Genomic DNA, 21,503 nt, shown 5'->3' with positions numbered 1-21,503 from the left:
AACTTTCTAAAAATAGAAAGTGTGTGTCCGTACGCTGTTCCGATCAAACCAATGCATGTTGAGTATTGTTCTATGTCTACTTGCAACATGTACAATAGCTATCATACTAAGACTTGACCTAAGTTAGTTATTTATATCGACCTGCATTATTATAGGTCTGCGTTGTGATCGTTTCTGATCACTTTACTTCGTTTGTTGTTCGCATCTTTGTGTGGTTACTTCGTTTACTTTAAGGTGAGTTATAGTCCCGTTTTTACATACTTTTCAAAGTATATTTTTGAGATGTGATTACATGCATTTTATTTTACGTTTAGACACAAGTGGCAATTAAATTTAAATTATTCGTTATGAGTTGAACACAAATATTCCCTAGTCTGGTAACTGTAATCACTGGTTTCTACTGTGAACGCGAATCCTACGGATAGATCTATCGGGTTTGACAACCCCATTTCGAGCTAGTCGCGCTAGCAATTTATAATCGGAATGTTTAGTACTTCGTATTTTGTTGTAGATACACTTGTTCAGTGTATATTATTTATTGTGTTTGGAAAGGGTAAATAAAGGGTTAAGTGGTTACCAGGTGGCTCATTGATAATGGAATAATGTTTTATGTTTTCTAACATTTTAAATCTTGTGGTCTAAAGTTTATTTAATTATTTAAACCTATAATTCACTCAACATTTTTGTTAACAGTTTACTTGCATGTTTTCACAGGTACTTGAGTTTGTTTGATGCTTCTGCTGTGTTAGAAGAGTCTGCATGCATTTGGACAGATTTTATTAAACAATTATGAAACTTTGAACTTGCATTCTATTTTTGAATAATTTAAACTTGTGGGTTTTGTTGACAATGTTTTAATGTCAACTTTGGTATTTAATATATTGGGTTACTTAAACTACATATCTTTTGGTATGTTTCCTTTTTGGGAAACTTTTGAAATAAAAGAATGCAACGTTGTTTATTTAATTCATTTAAGTTCGATCAAGCTGTGGGACCAAGTGACGGAGCCGTTAAGTGTTTTGACGGGGCCATCACAGTTGGTATCAGAGCTCTGGTTGTAGGGAACTAGACGGTCTTAATGTGGTCAACCCGTTATTTTTAGGGTGCATTAGAGTCTAGTCTACAGCCTGACCTTTCTTGTTATAGCATTATTATGCATTTCATTTCGTATGAGGAATAATTATAAGTTATTATTTATGTTATTTCTATGTTGTATGTGGTTTGTGGTTTTACTGTTTGCAGATGTCGACTTCGAGCAACAATTCCGTTCCTGCTCCTGCTCCTTCGTCCGCTGCTAGACGCCGTGCTGATCAGCCTTTGATCGATGATCCTGTTAACCACTACATGGCTACCATAACTCACATGACTAGAGCATACTCGAATGAGACGCATATTAATGCTCTCAGCGACTGTATGCGGATTTTGCCGCATAATGAGGTGATGGACGAGATTAGAGCTAGTCTGGATTCATTTATCAGTTTCAAGCATAATGTTGGGTTCGAGAATAGGAAGCGTAACCGTGAGGTGGATGCTAAGTTCGAGGCTCTTGAGAGCATAGTTCGTGGTCTGAAGTTAGAGTTGGAGGAGGTGAAAAGAAAGTTGAGGAAGTATGAGACTCCTGCCGAGCCTCATACTGGCCCAGCTTATCACACCCGCTCCGAGCAGATGTGATATGATGATTCATGATTGATTATTTATTTCACAAAACTTAATGTCCTTTTATACAGTCATTTTTGGGTGATGTACGGCGTTTTGCCTAGGAGTTTATTAAGGATTTTGTTATGGGATATTTTTCATTATGTATGGATGGTTATTTCTTTATGACATCTATTATCATTATCATATTTTATTTCTGATGTTGTGACTCTTGGCTTGTTATATTATGCATAATATAGTTCATGTATGTTAGGTGCTATGTATGTTGTATGATTTATATCATAAAGTATGTATGCATGTGGTGGCTATTTCTGTAACTATCATAACTACCATGTTATTACTCGTAGTGTTTATTAACTATTATTTTAATGGTTAATCTTTTCGTGTTTGATCTATTCCTTTATAACACTGGTATTATTCTTAGTACTAACGGTTGTGTTATTCTGTTTTGAAGATCATGCCTCCCCGCGAGTCCAACGAAGCCCGTATGCAATGACTTATCTCCGAAGGAATAGCAGCTGCTATGGCAGCTAATGCTAATGCTAATGCGAATAATGACAACCAGGCGGGATGCTCCCACAAAACGTTCATGGCAAGTCATCCACAAGAATTTAGTGGCACTGAAGGACCCATTGGACTTACTCGTTGGTTTGAGAAGACTGAGTCTATTTTCAGGGTTAGCTGAGTCCGTGATGAGGACAAGGTCAGTTTTGGAAGCTGCACTCTTAAGGATAGTGCATTAACTTGGTGGAACAACTTGGTTAGTAGTTTGGGTAATGATGTGGCATATGGTTTGACTTGGAACAACTTTAAAGAGAGAATGATCACCCGTTATCGTCCCCGGGGTGAACTTAAGAAGTTAGAAGCTGAGCTTAAGAACTTGAAAATGAAGGGCACCAAATTAGATGCCTATAAACAAAGGTTCTTCGAGTTGACTTTGTTATGTCCAAATGTTTACGCTGATGAGAATCTTAAGATTGAAGCTTATATTGATGGATCATCTGAGAAAATTGAGCATGGGGTTGAGTCTAGTGAGCCCTAGACTATTGAAGCTGCTATGTCTATGGCTCATAAACTTAATGATAAGATTTTGAGGAGAAGTAAGGCTGCTGTTGTGACAACCCGAAAATTTCCAACCAAATTTAAACTTTAATCTTTATATGTTTCCGACACGATAAGCAATATTTGTTAAGTTAAATTTCAAGAATTTTAAACTATGTTCATACATTCATTCAACCTCGACCAAGTTCCAACGATTCACGAACCATTAAACGAATATGATTATATATGTATATGTGTTTATATTATAACTTGAAACGTAAACAAAATATTAGATTAAATACTTTATATGATTGTATTTGTTTCAAAATGTTTATCAATGGAATTAGAAGATAAGATCAAATGATTGAATTATCAGATATATTGAATTATGATTACAAGTCTCTGTTGAAAGGCCCACGTTGATTTGAGAAATCTTTCCATTTTAACAATATTCAGAAAATGGTAAAGTGATTTATAAATAAAAACAAATTGTCAATCATTGAGAACTAGACAAAGGATAGTGGAAGATTGAATCTCATAAAGACTCGATTGATCTATTTAGTTTCAAACGTACAAAAACGTTTTCAGTTTAAAAAGAACTTTATTATTAAAACGTATATAATTTTTATAAATATCTAGAACCACTTTTGACAACTCATTACTTAACTAGTATGATAAAGATAACGATATTTATATTTTATTTTATTAAATATATATAACGATTTAAATTAATATTTTATATATTTATACGCGTATTATACGTACATAGTTTTATACTTTTACTATACTTAAACTTTACCTTACTTTATTTTTTACTTTACTTTAACTTTAATAATTCACTTTAATAATTTATACTTTAATAATTCACTTTAATAATTCATACTTTAATAATTCACTTTAATAATTCATACTTTAATAATTCACTTTAATAATTCATACTTTAATAATTCACTTTAATAATTCAAAAATCTATTATAAATAGAATTCAATAGGTTTCATTATTTTATAGAAACTTGAAAATATTTTCCTCTAAACTCTCTCAATCGATTTACATATATATATTTACTCCGTATTATTTCAAGATATTATTAGTATACATAAAATATTACGACGGAGTGCTGTCCGAGTGATTTCGAAATTGTTTTTCGAGTAGGATAGGATTAAGGAAATTATGGGGTATAGCTATGGAGGTGATTGAGTATGGTTCATGGGTATGCTCGTGAGGTCAATATAGTGTTTATCATTTCCGTTGCGTCTACGTACCTTTCCTGCAATATTTAATCTCAATATTGATACGTGAGTACTCATAATTTAACTTTTACATACTAATAGTGTATCCCTGACTAGTGCTCGAGTATTTAGGATTATGCATGCTTGTACTTTTGATATTGCCCTTAGACAGGTTAGTTTGAATCTTGAATTAGTTACACTTGCGGTTGAGATAAGGTATAAGATATGCATGTCCTTTGAAAGCTAGCGAAAAATTAAGAACTTTTCCTTTAGATATCGAATGGTTTCGATGAACGGATTAGAAGTTATAATCAATTGAATTTTCGATATTTTTATTAAAAATGATTATTATTATCGTCGTTTTTATCGTCGTTCTAGTTTTATCTTATTATTATCATTATTATTATCTTTATCAATAAAAGGGATTTATCATTAAAAATTGTTATTTTTTTTTATTATTACTATCGTTATTATCGTTAAAGTTATAATTAGTATTATTATTATTATCCAATTATTATTATTATTATTATTATTATTATTATTATTATTATTATTATTATTATTATTATTATTATTATTATTATTAGTATTATTATTATTATTATCATTATTAATATATATATCATTATTTAAAAATGATTATTGTTATTGTTATTATTATTATTACTATATTATCATTAAGATAATTATTAGTATTATCGTTAATAATGTTATAGTAACTATCATTATTAATATTAGTGTAATTAAAACAAATATTTGTAACACCTAATTATTTTGATTACTATTATTATCATTATTATGAACACGATATAAAAGACGATTAAAAGCTATTAAACAAAACGATTAGGAAATAATGAGTAAGAGTATCATGAAGAAATTAAAATATTATAAGATATTGATTTAGATAAAATTATCGTTCTTATTATTTTTATCATTACTATTATTATTAAATGTATCGTTAGTATTAAAACTATTATTTTAACAAAAATTATCATTTTAATAGAAATGTCATTGTTACAATAAAATATCATTATTATTATTATTTTAAATAAAATTATTATTTTAAAGATAATATTAAAAATTATCGTAAATATTAAAGTTATCATAATTAGAATTATCGTTTTATCATAATGTCATCTTAGTAATTATAGATATTGATATTTTTATAATAATAATTATTATTACAAAATAATACAACTTTTACTTACTATCATTATAGATATTATTTTATCAAATAAATATGTGATACAAACATATTTTACTACGTGTAATAACTTACTTTAATAATACCTATCATATTATCTTTATGATATTAAATGAACCCTATAAATTTTATTACTTAATATATATAAAAGTATATTTTATTATATAAATTTAATATAAAATTTTATTTATTAATAAATAAATTATATTATTTACTCTAATAAATCTTTTAAAAATATTTAAAAATATAAAACGACGATATTTAAACTATATATTAATCATGTATAGATTTTTGGAAATTATTTTGAGTTAAATTTACTTTTGTTGACTTTTGCATATTAGTCTCGAGCATTAGGATTGCGGTATACTATGACTTGACCTAATTTGTTAGACAAATATTGACCAACACATAAATATATATAATTAATTTAGGTTCGTGAATCCGAGGCCAACCTTGCACTTGTTCAATGACGTTATATGTATTTTTACTACGAAATACAGTATGGTGAGTTTCATTTACCTTTTTACCCTTTATATTTTTGGGACTGAGAATACGTGCGCTTTTATAAATGTTTGACGAAATAGACACAAGTAATTGAAACTACATTCTATGGTTGAATTATCAAAATCGAATATGCCCCTTTTTATTAAAGTCTGGTAATCTAAGAATTAGAGAACAGACACCCTAATTGACGCGAATCCTAAAGATAGATCTATTGGGCCTAACAAACCCCATCCAAAGTACCGGATGCTTTAGTACTTCGAAATTTATATCATGTCCGAAGGAGGATCCCGGAATGATAGGGGATATTCTTATATGTATGTAGTTAATGTCGGTTACCAGGTGTTCACCATATGAATGATTATTTTTGTCTCTATGCATGGGACGTATATTTATGAGAACTGGAAATGAAATTCTTGTGGTCTATTAAAATGATGGAAATAAATGATTATGATAAACTAATGAACTCACCAACCTTTTGGTTGACACTTTAAAGCATGTTTATTCTCAGGTGTTAAAGAAATCTTCCGCTGTGCATTTGCTCATTTTAAAGATATTACTTGGAGTATTCCATAGCATATTTAGAAGAATGTTGCATTCGAGTCATTGAGTTCATCAAAGATTATTATTAAATCAATTTATAGTTGGATAGTGGATATTATGAAATGGTATGCATGCCTGTCAATTTTCGATGTAAAGAAAGTTTGTCTTTTAAAAACGAATGCAATGTTTGTAAAATGTATCATATAGAGGTCAAATACCTCACAATGTAATCAACTACTGTGAATCGTTTATAATGTATATGAACGTGTCCTTTCAGTTGGTATCAGAGCGGTGGTCTTAGCGAACCAAGTCTGCATTAGTGTGTCTAACTGATAAGTCGATAGGATGCATTAGCGAGTCTGGACTTCGACCGTGTCTGCATGTCAAAAGTTTTGCTTATCATTTTGTGTCAAAAATTAACTACTTATCATCCTCAGGAAATTACCTGCTTATCATTTTTAGTCTAAGACACGTCTTGCTGCATTGATTGCATGAATAGTGTATAGACAAAAATTCATATCTTAGCATATCTGCTAAATCATATCTTATCGTATCTGTTACTTTAAACTTTTCCTGACATATCCCGCAAAGTCCTCCGTAATCTACTAAATCTTTTGATCTATATATATATATATATATATATATATATATATATATATATATATATATATATATATATATATATATATCTATGTAATTAGAATACCATCCGTTAGCCAAAATCATTTCATATCGGAAAAAAAAATCCTTTATCCAATCGTACGAAATGGAATTCGTCATCAGTTCAAGTCACTCAGATTCCGAAATGGAATCCCATTCAAGCTCCGAAAGCAGTGTGACCGGAATAGATCAACCAATCAGTCATCACCTATTCTGGATGAATTGGGGATGGGTTCGTAGCCTCCTCAATCATTGGAGACAAGAAGAAGGTGATCCCTTCCATCCACCACATTGCCCTCTTGACGAAGAACCTGAAGCACTTACCGGCGAACCTGTTCGAAACACCATTTTCCCGGTCATTTCCAGAGTATCTCGTCACGATTATATATTACATCAAATTTTAGATTTTATTTATCCGCTCGTCCGAACCGACAATTACCCCGGTGTAATAGAAGAAGTCAACGAGCTTAGCAGCTCGGGTAGTGGCTTTGGAGAATATGGTGCAGAGATTACAAAAACCAGCAGCAGCATCAGCAGCATAACCAGTACCACCATCATCAACGCCAACAGTACCATTACCACCTCCAACCATAACTGCGTCGTGAACCTCAACTTCACAATCTGTCCCACGAGCATCAACGTCATACGCACCATAGATACCAAGGAGTACCAACAACAATAACTGACGAAGTATTAATTCATAACTTCATTGGAGAAACATTCCGCGGCGATTATGTAATCTCTAAAGTCTTAGAGATTATCTAATCTAGCCCTAACCATAAATCAGTTAAGCGAACCAAAATGATAGAAGGAAGAGTAGAAACCCTGACAAAAATGGTGTGTGATTAACAAGCTAAACTTGCTTTACCAACAGCATCAACAGTACCGTCAGCGTTACCAGCATCGTCAGTACAGTCAACATCCGAATCAACAACACTAATAACATCACAAACTCCGTCAGTTCAAGAATCACTGTGGACATCATTACGAATCAATAACGTGTATATTGTATCAACGAGTTATGAAGAATTAAATCATTCCCTCTGAAGAAATTATATGTATATTTTATATATATATATATATATATATATATATATATATATATATATATATATATATATATATATATATATATATATATATATATATATATATATATATATATATATATTTTGAAATAAATCTTTCCGTGCTAAGCTATTGTGTGTGAATCTTAACTACTCGGTTAATTCATATTACAAATATGCAATAATATACGTCCTTCGGCCGCAACTTAACCAGCGTTAACTACAATCTCTGTCGCAATTCAACAAATTCCAATTCATAATAAATCAAGTATATATTTGATTTTACACTTTCATCATCGATGTACCCGAAACTTTTCAGATAACATCATTCGTACTTTGCGAAATTCACAAGAATTCCATGAACCGAACATCATACATCAGCAAATAACAAAGTATTGATTCATAATTTCAATGTCATTAAAGAAATACTGCGTAAAAGTTATGTACTTTTTAAAGCCTTTAGGGATTATTCAATTCTAGTTTCAACCGTAAATCAAATGAGTTTAATTTAACATTAACTCATTAAACCTATGTTACATCTGAAGAAAATATACATATATATATTTTCATAATGACTGTAATAAAATTCTTTTGTACAAAATATTAATTGTGAATTTTTTTTAACGGGTAGGTAATACCCGAGAGATATATAAATTCACAATTAATATGTTACATTCTTCGAATCTGATTCAGCAAATCATCCATTATACTCCCTACTTTTACAACAATATACATTCTTTTATAGAAATCAAAACATCCATACTCATTCAAAATTTAATTACATATTTTGATTTTGAAATCTCAAAATTCAACTTGAGATATGACCAAAATCATCACTCTTAGATCCTTACATCTTTCACAAGCTATATTTTGACTTCAAAACTGTGTTAGAACATCAAATGTATGTTAACGGTTACAATCTGTGTTAGTACCCTTCAAAAATTTCTGAAGATACTTCGAATGATGAGCAATCGAGATGATGATCCAACCACATGTTACCCACAGTTATGTACCCGAAAAACTCTTGAAACCAAAGTAAAAGTTTAAACAACGTATCCGCGTCAGATTCTTTGGCATTTATTAGAAAAAATAACTTTGCAACTCCTATTCAAAGTAGACAGTTTTGTCACAGCTCCAGCAAGTCAACTTCGACTTTTTAGTCAGACTAACCTTATTATAACCTTGAGATTTACACCATCGTTACCAAGGAACCTTTTACATTCCACCACATTATTAGCAGATGTACCAACAACTTCATTACCCTTTGACTTTAGCGTCTCCAAAAAGTCATTATAATTATTCATTGAAACCCCATCATTTACTCATTCACATCTTGTAATGAGAATCTCCATACGAATCATTGGGAATTAGCAATCAGTATTTTGAAATCTCGCAGCATGTCTACGCCAACAGTTATATGTGTATATATAACGTCTATCTTCTGGACTTAATTTGAATGTGAAGTTTCTGAAAAACACTCCGAACTACGAATTGGTTCTCCGAAAATGAAAAAAATGCTGATGAAGCAGCAAAAACTATAAACGACTTCAAACGGTAAAAGCTGGATGATAATGATGAAGTGTGCTGGCAAAGCGCAGAAAAAGAGAAGTTTTGAAACTGGAAAACGGATTGAGCAAAGTAGGAAGGAGGCTGTGGACAAATTACAAAGACTGAACCTGACTTCAAAGGATCCAAATGATTCAGTACCTGCTGAAGTCATTAACGAATACCTTGCTCCTGACTCTAAACCCCCGCGGACAATATTCTTCATCATCCTCTGATATTAGAAATTCTAAAATATCATCATATCTTTCATTATAAATGTCCTCCATATTTATGAAGATATTTTCTTAATTTTTCTTATTTGAAATCATTTACCTCTTCGCGCTATCTGTATTACATCATATAAGAAACTATTTTAGTTTCTAAATTCTGAAACATTCAAGTTTAAAATAGGAATATTTTGAAGTAGTGTTGGGAACTGAAGCATGAATTAGTATAATATAATGACACTTGATCAATGTGATTATATTACAGTAAGTCATGCTGAGTTTCTAAATGGAACGTGATGATTCACAGATCATAACATCATCATGTGCCATGTTATACGACTCTTGTATTCTATTTAACCTCTAAAATATCAAGAAAATATTTCTTGATGATTCGGCCTTTTCCAAGGTATTCTAGTAATTTGACAAGTCAAGATCGTGCCATCACAATTTCCTTCCTAGAACATTAAAAATGTTCATTCCGAAATTCATATCTGTGAATTCTGGACCATTACAAGCGGTGCTTAATCGCAAGAAGAAGAAATGAAAGGACAAAACTCCGAAATAGAAATTGGGGTATAAATTTCAGCAAATAAAAGAGAGTATTAACTGTGAATGATAATGATTATAGAAGACAGAAGCAGAGACTTTGAAATATAAGGGAACATATAAAGCCCAACGACAAACCAGAAATTATAAACCATATATATCGATGCATATAGAAATATAAAGACACGGGAGAACTAGAAACACTATAAACCCAAGAGTATAATAGAAGTAAATAGATTCTTCGCGGTAGATGAAAAAGAAGAATGACCGATATGAAAGTTAGAAGTATATCGAGAATCAGAACTGGATGGAGCATATTGATGAATACTTTAAAATATGAGTTGAGGGGGAAAGAATAGAAGGTGATGAAACATGACTAGGAACTTAGAAATCAACAGATTTAACTCACACAATGGCGGAATAAGTGAATCAAACTCTCTAGTGAATAGGTTAAGTTTTTTTTTGATTAATTTAGTCAAACCACAACTAAATCAAGTGTGATTAGATCAACACCTAGAGCTATTATTCACCACCTGGGTAATTTGGACTGAGAGAGAATCGGAGGAGCTCACTAGATCTAAGTGTGTGTAACAAATGAGAGGCTTAACCTAAAATGAAGAACATAAGACTTTATATACCCCTGCTGTTGACTCACCCATACGATTCATTCATCACACGTACGAGTTGGCTTCATCAGCCGTACGGGTGATCACTCACTCGTGTCTTCTTATTTAGGTTGTAATTGTGACTTAGCTCAGCATCAACCGTGCGTATGAGCCTGTCAGCTGTACTAGTGAGGCTTCACTCGTACGTCTGACTAAGTCTAACATAGTCAAACATCTAAATCTCGTTCCTGCAGTTCCTGTAACCACATACAAACACGGATAGGATAATAACGAGCAATCATGGTGGCCTGTAAACTGTTGTACCTGCAATGGACGTGGGTAGATGTCTAGGGACTTGCATAAAATGCATCAACAGAAGGTGTGAGTTGTAAGGAAATGAAGGAGGTGAATTTATAAGAAAATCTCCGACAGAACAATTAAAATGGACGATCGCATTTAAAGCAGATCCTAATTCCCTTGATTACCGGAGAGTCAAATCTTATTAAGAAGATTTTCTTCAAATCCCTTGAAATCTGGGAATCAATCATATCTACATCAAATGATAATATGAATCTACACTTACTCATTTCACTCTTCTATGTTAGCTTCATTCGTACTCTTCATATAAATAGATTGTTTATCCAAATTATTCGCTGATGATAAAACTCTAATTTTCAGCCCGTATGCATCATGAAAACATACTTATTATCATTCACGACCTTTCCACTCAAATTTGGGGACGAAATTTCTTTAACGGGTAGGTACTGTGACAACCCGGAAATTTCCAACCAAATTTAAACTTTAATCTTTATATGTTTCCGACATGATAAGCAATATTTGTTAAGTTAAATTTCAATAATTTTAAACTATGTCCATACATTCATTCAACCTCGACCAAGTTCCAATGATTCACGAACCATTAAACGAATATGATTATATATGTATATGTGTATATATATTATAACTTGAAACGTAAATAAAATATTAGATTAAATACTTTATATGATTGTATCTGTTTCAAAATATTTATCAATGGAATTAGAAGATAAGATCAAATGATTAAATTATCAGATATACTGAATTATGATTACAAGTCTCTGTTGAAAGGCCCACGTTGATTTGAGAAATCTTTCCATTTTAACAATATTCAGAAAATGGTAAAGTAATTTATAAATAAAAACAAATTGTCAATCATTGAGAACTAGACAAAGGATAGTGGAAGATTGAATCTCATAAAGACTCGATTGATCTATTTAGTTTCAAACGTACAAAAACGTTTTCAGTTTAAAAAGAACTTTATTATTAAAACGTATATAACTTTTATAAATATCTAGAACCACTTATGACAACTCATTACTTAACTAGTATGATAAAGATAACGATATTTATATTTTATTTTATTAAATATATATAACGATTTAAATTAATATTATATATATTTATACGCGTATTATACGTACATAGTTTTATACTTTTACTATACTTAAACTTTACCTTTACTTTATTTTTTACTTTACTTTAACTTTAATAATTCACTTTAATAATTCATACTTTAATAATTCATACTTTAATAATTCACTTTAATAATTCATACTTTAATAATTCACTTTAATAATTCATACTTTAATAATTCACTTTAATAATTCATACTTTAATAATTCACTTTAATAATTCAAAAATCTATTATAAATAGAATTCAATAGGTTTCATTATTTCATAGAAACTTGAAAATATTTTCCTCTAAACTCTCTCAATCGATTTACATATATATATTTACTCCGTATTATTTCAAGATATTATTAGTATACATAAAATATTACGACGGAGTGCTGTCCGAGTGATTTTGAAATTGTTTTTCGAGTAGGATAGGATTAAGGAAATTATGGGTTATAGCTATGGAGGTGATTGAGTATGGTTCATGGGTATGCTTGTGAGGTCAATATAGTGTTTATCATTTCCGTTGCGTCTACGTACCTTTCCTGCAATATTGAATCTCAATATTGATACGTGAGTACTCATAATTTAACTTTTACATACTAATAGTGTATCCCTGACTAGTGCTCGAGTATTTAGGATTATGCATGCTTGTACTTTTGATATTGCCCCTAGACAGGTTAGTTTAAATCTTGAATTAGTTACACTTGCGGTTGAGATAAGGTATAAGATATGCATGTCCTTGGAAAGCTAGCGAAAAATTAAGAACTTTTCCTTTAGATATCGAATGGTTTCGATGAACGGATTAGAAGTTATAATCAATTGAATTTTCAATATTTTTATTAAAAATGATTATTATTATCGTCGTTTTTATCGTCGTTCTAGTTTTATCTTATTATTATCATTATTATTATCATCTTTATCAATAAAAGGGATTTATCATTAAAAATTGTTAGTTTTTTTATTATTACTATCGTTATTATCGTTAAAGTTATAATTAGTATTATTATTATAATTATTATTATTATTATTATTATTATTATTATTATTATTATTATTATTATTATTATTATTATTATTATTATTATTATTAGTATTATTATTATTATTATTATTATCATTATTAATATATATATCATTATTTAAAAATGATTATTGTTATTGTTATTATTATTACTACTATATTATCATTAAGATAATTATTAGTATTATCGTTAATAATGTTATAGTAACTATCATTATTAATATTAGTGTAATTAAAACAAATATTTGTAACACCTAATTATTTTGATTACTATAATAATCATTATTATGAACACGATATAAAAGACGATTAAATGCTATTAAACGAAATGATTAGGAAATAATGAGTAAGAGTATCATAAAGAAATTAAAATATTATAAGATATTGATTTAGATAAAATTATCGTTCTTATTATTTTTATCATTACTATTATTATTAAAAGTATCGTTAGTATTAAAACTATTATTTTAACAAAAATTATCATTTTAATAGAAATGTCATTGTTACTATAAAATATCATTATTATTATTATTTTAAATAAAATTATTATTTTAAAGATAATATTAAAAATTATCGTAAATATTAAAGTTATCATAATTAGAATTATCGTTTTATCATAATGTCATCTTAGTAATTATAAATATTGATATTTTTATAATAATAATTATTATTACAAAATAATACAACTTTTACTTACTATCATTAAAGATATTATTTTATCAAATAAATATGTGATACAAACATATTTTACTACGTGTAATAACTTACTTTAATAATACCTATCATATTATCTTTATGATATTAAATGAACCCTATAAATTTTATTACTTAATATATATAAAAGTATAGTTTATTATATAAATTTAATATAAAATTTTATTTATTAATAAATAAATTATATTATTTACTCTAATAAATCTTTTAAAAATATTTAAAAATATAAAACGACGATATTTAAACTATATATTAATCATGTATAGATTTTTGGAAATTATTTTGAGTCAAATTTACTTTTGTTGACTTTTTCATATTAGTCTCGAGCATTAGGATTGCGGTACACTATGACTTGATCTAATTTGTTAGACAAATATTGACCAACACATAAATATATAAAATTAATTTAGGTTCTTGAATCCGAGGCCAACCTTGCACTTGTTCAATGACGTTATATGTATTTTTACTACGAAATGCAGTATGGTGAGTTTCATTTACCTTTTTACCCTTTATATTTTTGGGACTGAGAATACATGCGCTTTTATAAATGTTTGACGAAATAGACACAAGTAATTGAAACTACATTCTATGGTTGAATTATCGAAATCGAATATGCCCCTTTTTATTAAAGTCTGGTAATCTAAGAATTAGGGAACAGACACCCTAATTGACGCGAATCCTAAAGATAGATCTATTGGGCCTAACAAACCCCATCCAAAGTACCGGATGCTTTAGTACTTCAAAATTTATATCATGTTCGAAGGAGAATCCCAGAATGATAGGGGATATTCTTATATGTATCTAGTTAATGTCGGTTACCAGGTGTTCACCATATGAATGATTATTTTTATCTCTATGCATGGGACGTATATTTATGAGAACTGGAAATGAAATTCTTGTGGTCTATTAAAATGATGGAAATAAATGATTATGATAAACTAATGAACTCACCAACCTTTTGGTTGACACTTTAAAGCATGTTTATTCTCAGGTGTAAAATAAATCTTCCGCTGTGCATTTGCTCATTTTAAAGATATTACTTGGAGTCTTCCATAGCATATTTCGAAGAACGTTGCATTCGAGTCATTGAGTTCATCAAAGATTATTATTAAATCAATTTATAGTTGGATAGTGGATATTATGAAATGGTATGCATGCCTGTCAATTTTCGATGTAAAGAAAGTTTGTCTTTTAAAAACGAATGCAATGTTTGTAAAATGTATCATATAGAGGTCAAATACCTCGCAATGTAATCAACTATTGTGAATCGTTTATAATGTATATGAACGGGTCCTTTCAGCTGCGACCGATGCGAGTGAGGAAGTTGTTAAAAAGGCTGATAATGGGAAAAGGAAGTGGGATAATAACCGCAACCAGAACCAAAGTCGGCAGAAGAAACAAGATACTTCTGGTTCTAATAACCGTAATCAGCGTGTTTGTCCTCGATGTTATAAGGCTCATGATGGTTACTGTACGGTTACTTGTAAGAGGTGTTCCAAGCAGGGACACATTGCTAAAGATTGTACGGTGCTTATGTCGGGTTCTGCTACTCCTGCTGTAGGTGGTAGTAATAATGCTGGTAATAATTATAACGACCCTGGATTTTCCGACTTATATTATTAATATTTATTATTAATACTTGCGTTGTACTAAATGTATTCTTATACATTTTACTTGTTACCGTATTTGACTTTCCATGTCCTGATTAGTCTTTTCGACAAGTGCTTTTCTCGAATAATATTTCGAATATTATTTACGTTCATAATTAATTATTATTAATTATTTCTAATTAACTAATGTAAGTAGTTAATTACTTGGGCTTGTTACTAATTTGTTACATTCTTATACTTGGGCTTATATTAATGGACTTGGACTATCAAGCCCACCCTACATCACTTAATGGACTACTTAATGAGCCCATTTTTATGCTAATGATACATTAAGCTTAAACAAGATTAATTAAGTTAAGTGAGGAGACAAAGATGTTTCAAGCATGCAAGCACCAACTTTCCATGCATTTAACTTATTACCTCTTCCTAGCATTCAACACTCTCCCACACATGAAAGAACACCTTTGACTTCCCCTTTTGAACCCCCTTAGGCCGACGGTTTTTGAGCAATGGAGAGGGTTCCATTTTTTTTGTTACTTATATGTTAGTTTTTACTTCATTTCACACACACCTCTTATTACACTTTCTTTTCTCTCAACTTTCTCTCTGAATTGTAAGTAAAATAATTTCTTTCTTTCTTTTTCTTCCTTTGAAAACTGAATGGTATGATCATCATCATACTTGATTGTTGTTTGTTGTTAAAGATCAAGCTTTCTAGTTTGTATCTTCATGTAATCTTGCTTCTTCCATCCTTTGTTTGATGAGAAGTCAAGAACAAGGATCTAAGCTTGGTAGCTTATGGTTCTACACTTGAAGTATTATAAAGATATAAAGTTCATAAGCTTTAAGATCTTACTTGTGTTCATGTTTTGTAAACTTAAGGTTTATTTTCTTAAGATCCAAGTTTTGGCTTGAATCTTCTTAAGTATGAAACAAATATGAACTTGTTACTTGTAACTTTAGTTAATTTCTTTATTTTTTTTTTGTTTTAAATTCATGATTGTATAATATTGGTCAAGTATTACTAGTTAAACTTATCTCATTTTTCTTGAAACTAAAGTTTAAACTTTGTAAGTTCAAGAACATGGAAGTTAAACTTTCTAGTTATAACTTCATACACTTATGTTAGATCTAAGTTTCTATAGCTTATGGTCTTCCAATTTTGTCTAAAACAAAATCTTATAAGTTTATATACATTCTACAAGATTAAAATCTAAGTTTCATAACTTATGGTTTTATTAAAGTGAAGATCCAAGTTCTATAACTTAAGGTTTAACTTAAGAACACTTGATCTAGACTTTTTAGTCTAGGATCTTCAAGATCTAACTAAGATCTAAGTTCTACAACTTAAGATCTTGTTTATTTAGTTTACATTCAAGTTTATAGCTTAAAATTACTATTAGAACTCATGTATGTGTCGGATCTAAGATTTTGATGTAACTTTGGTTCATCAACCTTCTTACAACCCTTAAATGAGTTGTGCTACATATCTTAGACATACACCAGTGTCATGATGGTCAAAACTTGGTAAAGATGATGCAAACACATCAACGAGTTATACACTTGGAGCTACAAGCATCAAGGATGAGAACCGTGATGAACATCAAGCACCAAGAACCCACCGAAGCACTTTGCTTACTGATTTTGAGGACTGATCAGTCACCTGGGCTACTGTAAAAGTTGATTTGTAGATTTTTCGGTTCGATTAGATGAATTTTCGTTTAGGACTCGTCTTAATCCAATTTACGGTTTAGGATTTACAGCTTTCCGAAAGTCACTACACCTTTATAATGTTGTGCTGAAATTTCTGACCTACTAGCACTTAAACTGTCTCCACAGTCAAATGAAGACGATTTTGGTTCTAAATATTGGTCAGTAGTTGGAGGACTCACATACGGAGCCATAGCCACTGACTACACGTCTTTTCAATTTGTATAGAGGTCGTAGCAGCTGAACGAAGTCAGCCTTTGTTTCGATCTCTATTCTTGATTGAAAACTTACTTTACTTTTTACTTATGTTATTGATGATGATGATACTTAAGACCTAATTTACATACTTTTAAACCTTTGGGAATGATTTACTGACTTAGTAACTTTTGACTTAGGTTGAGGACCTTTCAGACCAACTACTTGCTTACTTATCTCGTACCGACTTTACTACTTTTCACTGTGAGTTATAGCATCCCTTTTTACTTTAACTATTTTGGGAACTGAGAACACATGCGCTTTTTACGTTTTACATACTAGGCACGAGTACTTAAACTTTATATATGTGTGGGTTATACAACGGCATAAACTTTCCCCTTAGCTCGGTAACGTTTAGTCATTGATTTTTGAACCGGTGAACGCGAATCTTAGATATGGATCCACAGGGTTTGACATCCCCACTCGGGCTAGTAGTGCTAGCATTTAACGGGTGTTTAATACTTCGTAAACTTACACATTCACCAAGTGTAGTTTTAGGGGGTGATATTACGTTAAGTTAGTTACCAAGTGCCCACGGTTGAACATATACTTTTCATACTGTTTTGAAATATTGAAATCTCGTGGCCTACCTTAAATTACTGTTATACTTAAACTATAGCTCACCAACATTCGTGTTGACGTTTTTAAGCATGTTTTCTCAGGTGCTTAGAGGTTTGATGCTTCCGCTGTAGTAGTCTTGCTGTGTAGACTCCCGTTGCTTTTGTTAGAGATGTCTCTGCATGAAACGTTTACCTTGTATTAACAAACTATGTTACTTTTGAACAATGATTTGTAATGACCTTCGGGTCTCGTACTTATGTTAATTGCTTCTATTCGTAGAAGCCTACTATCGGTTGTAAAACTTTTGATGTTGGTTATGACGTCACCCTTTATTATGAATGCAAACTTATTTTAAAACAACATATAGTGTTGACCTTGTAATGATCCTGTTGTTGATGATCCGCACACGTTAATTTTATACGGGGCTTCACATTTGGTATCAGAGCATTGGTTGTAGGGAATTAAGTTGCATTAGTGAGTCAAGACCGGACCGAGTAGGATTCACTAATAGGACTAATCTACAACTTGCCAGTTACTTGTTTCTGCGAAACTTGCTGCATACTGCTGCTTACTTTTACTGCTATATGCCGTATACTGCTACTTATTTTCACTACTGCATGCTACTATCTGCTTTCGATTGCATGATACTTGTTATTATTGCCATGTTATTTACTGCTATAGATGATCTAGACTGTCGTAGTTACTTTGCCTAATACGTGCTTGCTATATGACTTACTGATATGGAAAAAGTTATGTTTTCCTTGTTCAGCTGTCGGATATCCCGCCCATCATCATTGACTTAGAGAGCGACTCAGATTCATCTGCCGCCTCGCCTGCTACTGCTGCCGACTCACAGATCCCGTTATCGCTACCCTCCAGTGACTCTGGTGATTCATCCTATGGGGACAGTAGCCATGCACCTGACCTGATGATCATCTCAGACGGAGACGGGGACCCAGAGGAGATTCCAGCTCCACCTAGCCCAGGACTCCCGGAGCCACAGCACCATTCCAGTGGTGCTGTGATTCCTGGAGGAAATGAGGACGGTCCTTTCCGTAATGAGCGAGGACATTGGGTCAGACACCTTGCTGATGGACGTGTCGTGCCGATCCCGCCTAGCAGATATCGACTGATGACCACCGGTCGAGCAGATCCACCCTCAGATGATTCAGACGACTCATCATCCAATGACTTCAGCGAGGAGGATTCCGACGAGGACCTTGAGGAGACGCCCGTGCAGCTGCCCTCTACCCCACCGAAGAAGCGGTATCGTTTTGATGGTACTGTTATTCCAGGGGTTAACGGAGGTAGACCGTTCGTGGATGCACGCGGACAGTTGGTTAGGGTTACCGCCCGTAAGCAGGTTGTACCTTACCCTGCCGATCCATTCGTGCGTAAGGCTTCCCGTTACGCACCGTCTACTTCTGGTGCTGGACCGTCTGCACCACCAGCACCACCAGCATCATCTGCACCACCAGCACCACCAGCATCATCTGTACCACCAGCTCCACCTGTACCATCTGCACCACCTGCCCCATCAGCATCTCCCGTCATCGAGAAACTGACGAGGGAAGTGCATATCCTCCGTGCTCGGGTAACTGAGCTCGAGGACCAGGTGTCCCACATGATGGAAATCCTTTACCCACTGTCACCATAGGGCTATTGTATTAGATTTCATTATGTAATCCCGTTTGTAGTTTCATGTTTTACTCATGTATTGTACGAACCGTATGCGGATGTATGCAACTTTCTTATTAATGAATGAAACTTAGTGTTGTTTAATTTCTGTGTGGTGTTCTATTTACGTTACTATATGATGATTTTGTGGTATCTGTATCTAGTTGCATTACTTAATTAGCATGTGTTGTGTTGATTCCATGTTGGTTACCATATACCGTATTATTATTTATTGAATGCTGGATTTTGACTTAAGTCAAAACTTTTGTTCAGAAGAACAATGGCAAACGGTTCAAGAATTCCAAGGAAAATGCCCACAGCGGCACAGATTGAGGAAATGATAACTGCTCGAGTAGTCGAAGCAATTACGAATGTCAACCCCCAAGCTCCACCGGTTAACCAGCACAATCATAACGGGTGCACCTATAAGGAATTTCAAAGCAGCAGGCCCCACAATTTCAGTGGTACTGAGGGGCCAGTTGGACTGACAAGATGGTTTGAGAAATCGGAAGCTGTGTTCCGTGTGAGCAACTGCTCAGAAATGAACAAACCAAAGTATGCCTCCTGTATACTGTCGGACGGCGCTTTAACCTGGTGGAACACACTTGCGTAGGCTAAGGGAATTGACGAGGCCTATGCTACACCGTGAGAGGAATTTAACGGGGCTATGATCGAAGAGTACTACCCCAGAACAGAGATTCAGAAAATGGAAGCTGAGTTTTGGGAGTTGAAGGTTGTGGGAAACGATCTTGATGGTTATAACCGAAGGTACTTGGAACTAGCTTTGATGTGTCCCACGATGGTTACCGCAGAATTTAAGCAAATGGAACGGTATTTGTGGGGACTTCCCAAGTCCTTCCAGGGAAATGTCACCTCTTCGAAATCAACTGATGTCCCGAAAGCTATGCGCATGGCGCACACCCTGATGAACCAAATTACCAGCAAAGAACCAGAAAAGGCAAAATCAGAATCGGGAGCTAGTAATGAGAAACGTAAGTGGGACAGCAACAAGGGAAGGGTCTTTGATCAAAACCCAGCTAAGAGGCATGAAAGTTTCAAGGGAATACGACGGGAGGAACCCCAACCCGAACCCTAGCTCAAACCCTACCTACAAGGTAAGTCTCCCGCAACTGTGAAGACAAACCCTACTGGGTACTGCAACGTGGTCTGCGAAAAGTATAAAAGGACTGGGCATATTGGCAAAAACTGCAAGATCACCACCTCAACTGTGAAGACAAACCCTACTGGACCAAGGAAGTGCTATGAGTGTGGACAACAGGGCCACTTCAGGAATGAATGTCCCAACAAGAGAAAGGACGGCGGGCCAGTGCGTGGAAGAGCTTTCAACGTAAACGCAAGGGATGCCCGTGAGAACCCCGACTTGGTTACAGGTATATTTACTATCAACAATATATTAGCTTATGTCCTATTTGATACTGGTGCCGATAGGAGTTATGTATGTAGATACTTTTGCTCTAAGATAAATTAGTCGTTAGTTCCTTTAAAGGAGAATATGCTTGTTGAGGTAGCCAATGGAAAACTTGAGAAAGTTGACCAAATTAGTCGAGGAGGTATTATCAGCATAACTGGTGTGGATTTCGAGATTGACTTGATACCCATCTGGGGAGTTTTGAAGTGATTGTCGGTATGGACTGGTTGACCAAGTTAAGGGCCGACATTATCTGTGGAGATA

The sequence above is a fragment of the Rutidosis leptorrhynchoides genome, chromosome 1 (assembly GCF_046630445.1).
Source record: "Rutidosis leptorrhynchoides isolate AG116_Rl617_1_P2 chromosome 1, CSIRO_AGI_Rlap_v1, whole genome shotgun sequence".
NCBI classification, from domain to species: Eukaryota; Viridiplantae; Streptophyta; class Magnoliopsida; order Asterales; family Asteraceae; genus Rutidosis; species Rutidosis leptorrhynchoides.
Note: the sequence above shows the minus strand (reverse complement) of the source record.